General features: G+C 31.8%; 1 pseudogene; it reads left to right on the plus strand.

Annotated features, from left to right (window-relative positions):
- The first annotated feature begins 385 nt into the window (after positions 1-385).
- Positions 386-1,091, plus strand: LOC120622152 (60S ribosomal protein L14-like; annotated as a pseudogene).
- Positions 1,092-7,086: the final 5,995 nt, after the last annotated feature.

Here is a 7,086-nt window from a genome sequence, read left to right on the forward strand (position 1 = left end):
TGATAATATGCAGACTATATTTCCAGTGGAAACATTAAAAGGTAAAAAATAAAACTTTTAAATTATGTAAGTAGGAAGAAATTTTGTTTTTTCTCAGGATCCAAAATTAATATGATTGTAGGAATCCAGATATATTTGATAGTACTAAAACTAACTTCTGTCTAAGAGACCTTTGCATAAGTAGTGATCTCAGTCTTTGGTTTTGATGTCTCTGAAAGGTACACAGAACTTGAAACAAATCTACTGTCTACATAATATAAGGGGACTTTTGAGAGCCTGTTGCATGACTCTGGTAACCAAAGGGGGTACACTTTCAGTTATAAATTATAAACTTCCATATTGAGAAGAATTTCCTATACAAATTTTAGTAGTAGGTGGGGTGGGGGTGAGGCATCTCCTAAACACAAATTGGCCTTATTTGGACCCAAATTGACATATCCTTTGTGGGAGAACAGAAACAAAAGAAACAAATAGAAAAAACCTGACACAAAGGATTTATTTTAAAATAAGACCTCATTTCTTCTCACAAACACCACCAACATGGTGTTCAGGCGCTTTGTGGAAGTGGGCAGGGCAGCCTACATCTCCTTTGAGCCTCATGCCCAGAAGCTGGTCGTGACTGTAAATGTTATTGATCTGAACAGAGCTTTGGTTGATGAACCTTGCACAAAGGTGAGGAGACAGGCTGTTTCTTTCAAATGCATGTAGCTCATTGACATCCTCAGGTGCCTACACAGTGCCTGCCAAGAAGTGTGCCTGACAAGCCTGGCAGAAGGCATATATCAGTACAAAATGCGCAGCCACAAGATGGGCCCAGAAGATTGAAGCCGGGATGACAAATCTGATTGTTACAAAGTCACAAAGGCAAAGAAAATGAGAAACAGAATAATCAAGCTTGAAGTTAGCTTCAGAAGACAGCATTCCTGAAAGCTTCTCCTCAAAAAAAAACACCTGCTGCTAAAGGTGCAGCTGCAAAGGTTCCAGCAAAAATGACCACTGCAGGCAAAAAGGCTCCAGCCCAGAAGGTTCCTGCCCAGAAAGCTGCAGGCCAGATGGCAGTGCATCCAAAAACATCTGGTAAGAAAGCATAAGAAAATAAGAGGCATAAAAGTGATAAAGGTTCTTTTTGACATGCTAGCAAATCTTAGAAAATATATAAGACCTAATTTAATGGTCTGGATCTTTATGGAGTAAGCAGAAGTCTACTTTGAAGGAAATTATACTTTCAACTCTGGCCTCAAAGAATTCCCAAAGATAAAATTACAAGAAAGGACAGTGAATAATCAAAAATTAAAACTCACTAATGCAACACAAGGAAGTAAGTCACCATGAAAGAGAGCCAGCAGAAATAAGGCATAGCAATATTAAACCTGATAAAGTTTCAGATAATGAATTTATACAGATATAAAAATAAAATATACAAGTATAAAATATAAAAATATTTAAAATTAAAACAGGAAAATATGAACTATAAAATGACAAGCAGATTTGAAAAATCTAACAATAATCATAACTTAAATTTCAAAAGATGGATTAAATAGCAAACTGTATAGAGGTAAAAGAGTATTATGGAACTGGAATATCTGAGGGAATTAGGATAAAAGGCTAAAACATATGGAAGAAAACAGGTTGAGATATGTGGAATAAGGAATAAAGCACCACATATATCTAAATGGATTACCAGAAGGGAAAAGTGGATCGTAACAGACGCACTGCTTAGAGAAATAATGGCAAGGAATTTTCAGAAATGATGGAAAACACCTATTTGGAGATGCAGAAGTCTCAGAGGATAAATGAAAATAAACCCAAACCTAGAATCCTCTAACCTAGAACCTGCAGAACACTGAAGCACAGAACACATATTAAAAGCCTCTCAGTGAGTAAAAACAGTTTACAAACAAAGAAACAATGATTAGACTGAGCGGACAATGCAATCAGTAATGGAAGGTGAAAGAAAGTGTAGAATTGTATCTTTAAATGGCATATAGAAAATAACTGGTCACCTAGAATTATGCATCCAAAAAACTCTTCCAAAAATAAGGCAACATGAAGAAAATTTCTGAGAAATAAGAGCTGAGTTTATCATGAACAGTTCCTTTTCAAAGAGAATTCTAAATAATAATTCTAAATTCTAAATAAGTCCTTTAAGAAGGATATAAATCCCATTTGAAAGTCCAGGATACAGAATGGGATAGGGAAGGAAAGAGGGAGTGTGGAAGGAGAGAAATAGTATGTGGAAAATTCTAAACAAACATTGACTATAATAAAAGTCAGATTAGAAGAAATATTTAACAAAAATATTGTCATCAAAATAGTATTTTAATAGAGTAGGTGATTGGAGTTAAAGGGTTGTAAGGTTCTTGTAAAGTTCGAGAGAATTTTAAAAAGATTGATTTTCTCTAATTTTTAAGTTAGGTATGCTTATTATGGCAATCAATGAAAGATAAAATATACGTTTAGCTCTCAAATACATGAAAAATTATAAGGGAAATATCAATGTCAAAAATCAATATAAGTTAAATAAGTAAAAAAGATCAGAAAATTGGGATAAATAAAAAGCACCAGCTAAAAGAGTATATATGTAATCATATTCAATGTGGATGAAGTAAACTTTAAAAGAGAAAATGGACTAAGCTGATTTGGAAGATAGATGATTAGAGAATAAAAAATTCATCAGTTTTAAAAAGACACTAAAAAGACATTTTAAACACTTCTTTGCTGCAAATTCGAGACATGAAAATGGCAAATTTCTAGCATAAGTTACCAAAACAATAAAAAAGAAAGAGAACATATGAATGCTCTATGTGTATTAAAAATTTTCAGTTGTTAATCTCAAAAAACACCATTACCATATCATTTTATTAGAATCTTTTACCAAGTTTTAAGCAACTGAAAATTCCAATTTTATAAAATTTTTTAGATGACAGAAAAAAGGATTACCCAACTTATATTTTGGAGACAAAGACAGTATTTTTTTTAAAAAGGACAATTATAGACTGATTCTACCAAAAACTTAGATTTAAAAAACTTAATGTATTAGCAGAGTGAATCAAGCAATGTATAAATGTTATATAGTAACAAAATTTTATAAAAAGAATGTAAGATTGACGCAGCATTAGAAATCAATAAGAATAACATTTAGATTCAAAAATTTACTTGATACATTGCAATAATAAATAATGATAAAATTTCTTAACAAAGCAAGTGAAGAAAAAATTTCTTAACCAGATTGAGTTACTGCTAAAAAAAAAAAAAGGTACCTTATTAATGGTGAAATATTGAAAGCTTTATTCTCTTTCTCTCTCTCTCTCCCTCTCTCTCCCTCTTTCTCTCTCTCTCATTGTGTGTGTACGTGTGTGTGTACTAGCATAATATGGTTTTATTTGTTTATGAAGAGCAGTGGTCAAGAAGAGCCAAGATATTCTTGCTGAAGAAGAAGTTTGGGGAATGTGCTCTACCAGATATTAATTCTTATTGTAAAGTTACAGTAATTAAGATATGTGTTGTTTTTCCAGATTTAGGCCAGTAGAACAGAAGAGAGTCAGAAACATACTAATACTTTAAGACAGCTCTGTCATTGCTGATCAGTAGGCAAAAGCATTTGACTATGGGTTGTGCTGAATCAACTCTGTCAATATGGGAAAAAGTAAAGTCTTTCCTTACCATGCTCCTTATGTCATACCATATACAAAAGTATATGTATTAAATGTATTAAACACTTTAAATGTGAAAGGCAATATCTAATCTTTTGCAAGATAATATAAGAAAATATATGTATATTCTTGGCTTAGAAAAGATTTCTTAATGAAAACACAGAATTAGCAAACCACGAAGGCAAATTTAATTTCACAAAAATTATCTGTTTATTAATAGACATTATAAAGTGAAAATAGACCATAACTGAGAAGAATGTAGTAACAACAATGTATATGAGAATCTAAAATCTATAAAAGATGAGAATCTATAATATACAAAGACATTCTACAAATTTACATGTAAAAACCAAATAATGCTGAAGATGGACAAATGACTTGAATGTGCACTTCATATTAAAAGATGCATGAACTAGCAAGTTAAACAAAATAAAAGATATTTGACTTCGTTATTAATCATGAAAATACAAAGTGAAATTGCATTGAGAAACCATTTACAGTTATCAGATTGGTAGGAGTTAAAAAAATCTATATCTTATGCTGGTAGAAATGGAGAGCTGTGGGAAGTCTCATACAATGTATTTGGGAATGAAAAGAGTTAAAACCACTTTCGAAATCAATCTGTGTTAAATAATAAAGTGGAACATGAAAATCCCTGCAAGCAAGTAGTATACATGCAGAATAAATACTGTACATGTGTACCTGGAGACAGGTAAAAGAATATGCATAGGTACTTTGTTTATAATAGCAAGAAAAGTGGAAAATATCTGAGATGTCCATTGACCATAGAATGGATAAATGAGTTTTAATATATTCATGAAATGCAATATATAGCAGTGCAAATGAACGTGCTACAAGTACATGCATTATCACAGTTAAATCTAAAAAGCATAATATTGAATGAACAAACCAAGGCATAGATTATGTCCATAGATTTTCATTTATAAAACAAAATATAACAAGCTAAATCAAACACTATAGTACTTAGGATAAACTATAAGTAAGATAAAGGAATGATACGGACTAAATCCAGGATGGTAGTTCCAAGTGTGGGCCACTGATGCGGATTTGATCATGCAGGTGGTTTCCTAAATGTTATTTTGAAGCTGGGTGGTGACAGTGTGACTGTTTGTTTTATAGTTATTTTTCATTCAGATGTTATTTGCATTTTATAAATATTCTTCATAAAAATATGCTTAAAAAAGGAAAAAATTCTCTGATTAGTTGATGTTAGATTTGTAATTCCAGTTATAGTCTATCCTGTTATATATATGGAACATTAATTAGCTCTTACACAATTTGTAAATGTGGGAATGATGTCTGTTTAGAATGGAAATTATGTGGGTTCATGTGCAATTCATATTTTGTACAAGCAAGTAACAACATTTATATTCAAAGTACACTAACACAGGTGAACTTATAAGATGTGGAGGAAAGACGTACTGTACATGATGTCCATTGGCTGCAGAGTTTTTTCTTGGCTCACCTGACCACATGCTCTGTCTTGGATAGGTAATTGAGTAATTTCCCTCTGTGCATTTTGTTCCTTCATACATAATTCAGCAACCTGATCCTTTCCTTACACTTCTGTCCATTAAGTAACTTTTACTCATTGTTATTTAAAAGCAAAGCCCCATATTTATCATAGTATTTCTTTATTAGGTAGTTAATATGTTTTTTAAATTGTGCAAATATTTTTAAAATTAGGATTTTTTTTATGATATTATGCTCTAGTCATAAGTTTCATGGGTTATAGTTATAGTGCCCTAACATTTTCTTTCCCTTAAAATCTGTCATTTTTATTGTCTGATTTTGTAGAACATGTTATTTTTTTCTAGATATGCATTATGTTTCCACAGAAATCCTTGTATCTGTTCATTTTGATTAGATTTAGTCCTATATAGGCTAAATTAATAAATTAACATTTAATTAATAAAATTACATTTATTAATAAATTAATAAAAACATTTAATGTTCGTCAATCACATTTACAATCTAGTGGTACAATGCTAGCTACTGAGGGAAACATAAATGGGCAAATAGTAATATTTGTTCATAAGTGCTATAAAGCTTACCTACAAAGTAAAGGTTAAATTGTTAGCAAGGTCCTGCAGAATCTTGACCTAATCTACTTTTTTTAGTCTCCTCTTCCTAATTTGTCTTCCAGTTTCTATGCCTCCCAGCCATATTGATTTATCTGTTCTTCACATATACACCAAGAGGCGGAGAGAAGTTAAGCAAAGTGTAGAGCTTTTACCTTGCCAATCCCTCCTTCATACTGCTGATAGTGTTCATTTCCTACAGTATCAATCATGTTATACAAAATTCACTTTTTCCATTTAAAACCTTTAATGGGTCTACAAAGCCAGTGAAATTAAGTATGTATTCATTGCATAGTGTCAATAGAGCCTTTAGTATATGATCCTTTAGTATATGCCACCTTCTTTTTTACCCTTATTTGCTTCGGTCCTCAACTATGAAATAAGGCTAAAATAGACACTAAGTCATTGGATTGTTTGAGGATTAATGATGCAATAGATATCAACTTTTGTCATAGTGCCTCACTCATAGGAAATGCTCAAATAAAGTTAGGTAATGCTGTTTTTCGTGGTTGTTTAACATATCTTCCTCGCTGACCTATGCTTGAGTTACCTTCAAAAGTCATAATTTCCTAAACACACTAGATACTTTCTTGGCTTCACATCTTGTTTTGGTTTGCATAGTTGTAACTGTGCTTTGCCTCCACATGTGCCCTTCCTATGTTTGTTTGAATGTTTACTCAATCATCCAGGTCCAGGTTAGGGACCACATATTCTATCTGGCCTACCTAGTAGACAGAAGTAAATACTTGTAGAATAAATGAATGTTGTTTAATATTTCTTTATTGAATAATTTTGTGCATGTATGTTTACAGTTTAGTTAGCATTTTATTTGTTTGGTTTTCAACCACACTTCAAGTTTAAGTCCTAGCTCTATCACTTATTCAATATCCTTAGGCAAATAATTTAATTTTTCTAAGCTACCCTTTCTTCCTCTGTAATACAGGGACAACGATTTGGCCTAACATGTATATTGTGGAGGTTTTGTGAGCGACAAAATAAGGGAAGTTGTGAGGGACAAAATAAGTATTTGGTTAATTACCAAGTACTATATACATGTTAGATGTAACTATTGTAGTTAGTAAAATTTTCAGTAAATGCTGAATTGAAGTTGAAATGCTATTTAGATATTTCGGTTCAAACATCAATTCCTTGACTTCTGTGAAGAACTAACAAGTGAAATGCTCTTTGTTTTCCACTCTGCTATTAATTTTAGTTTTTATTCCATGTAATTATAAACTTCATGAAAACTATTTTATTCGTTGCTATATCATATCAAATGAGTGAATGAATATTAGTATAAAACATAGCAACTTCAACAGAGGTTGGCAAGT

The sequence above is a fragment of the Pteropus medius genome, unplaced genomic scaffold (assembly GCF_902729225.1).
Source record: "Pteropus medius unplaced genomic scaffold, Ma_sr-lr_union100, whole genome shotgun sequence".
NCBI lineage: Eukaryota > Metazoa > Chordata > Mammalia > Chiroptera > Pteropodidae > Pteropus > Pteropus medius.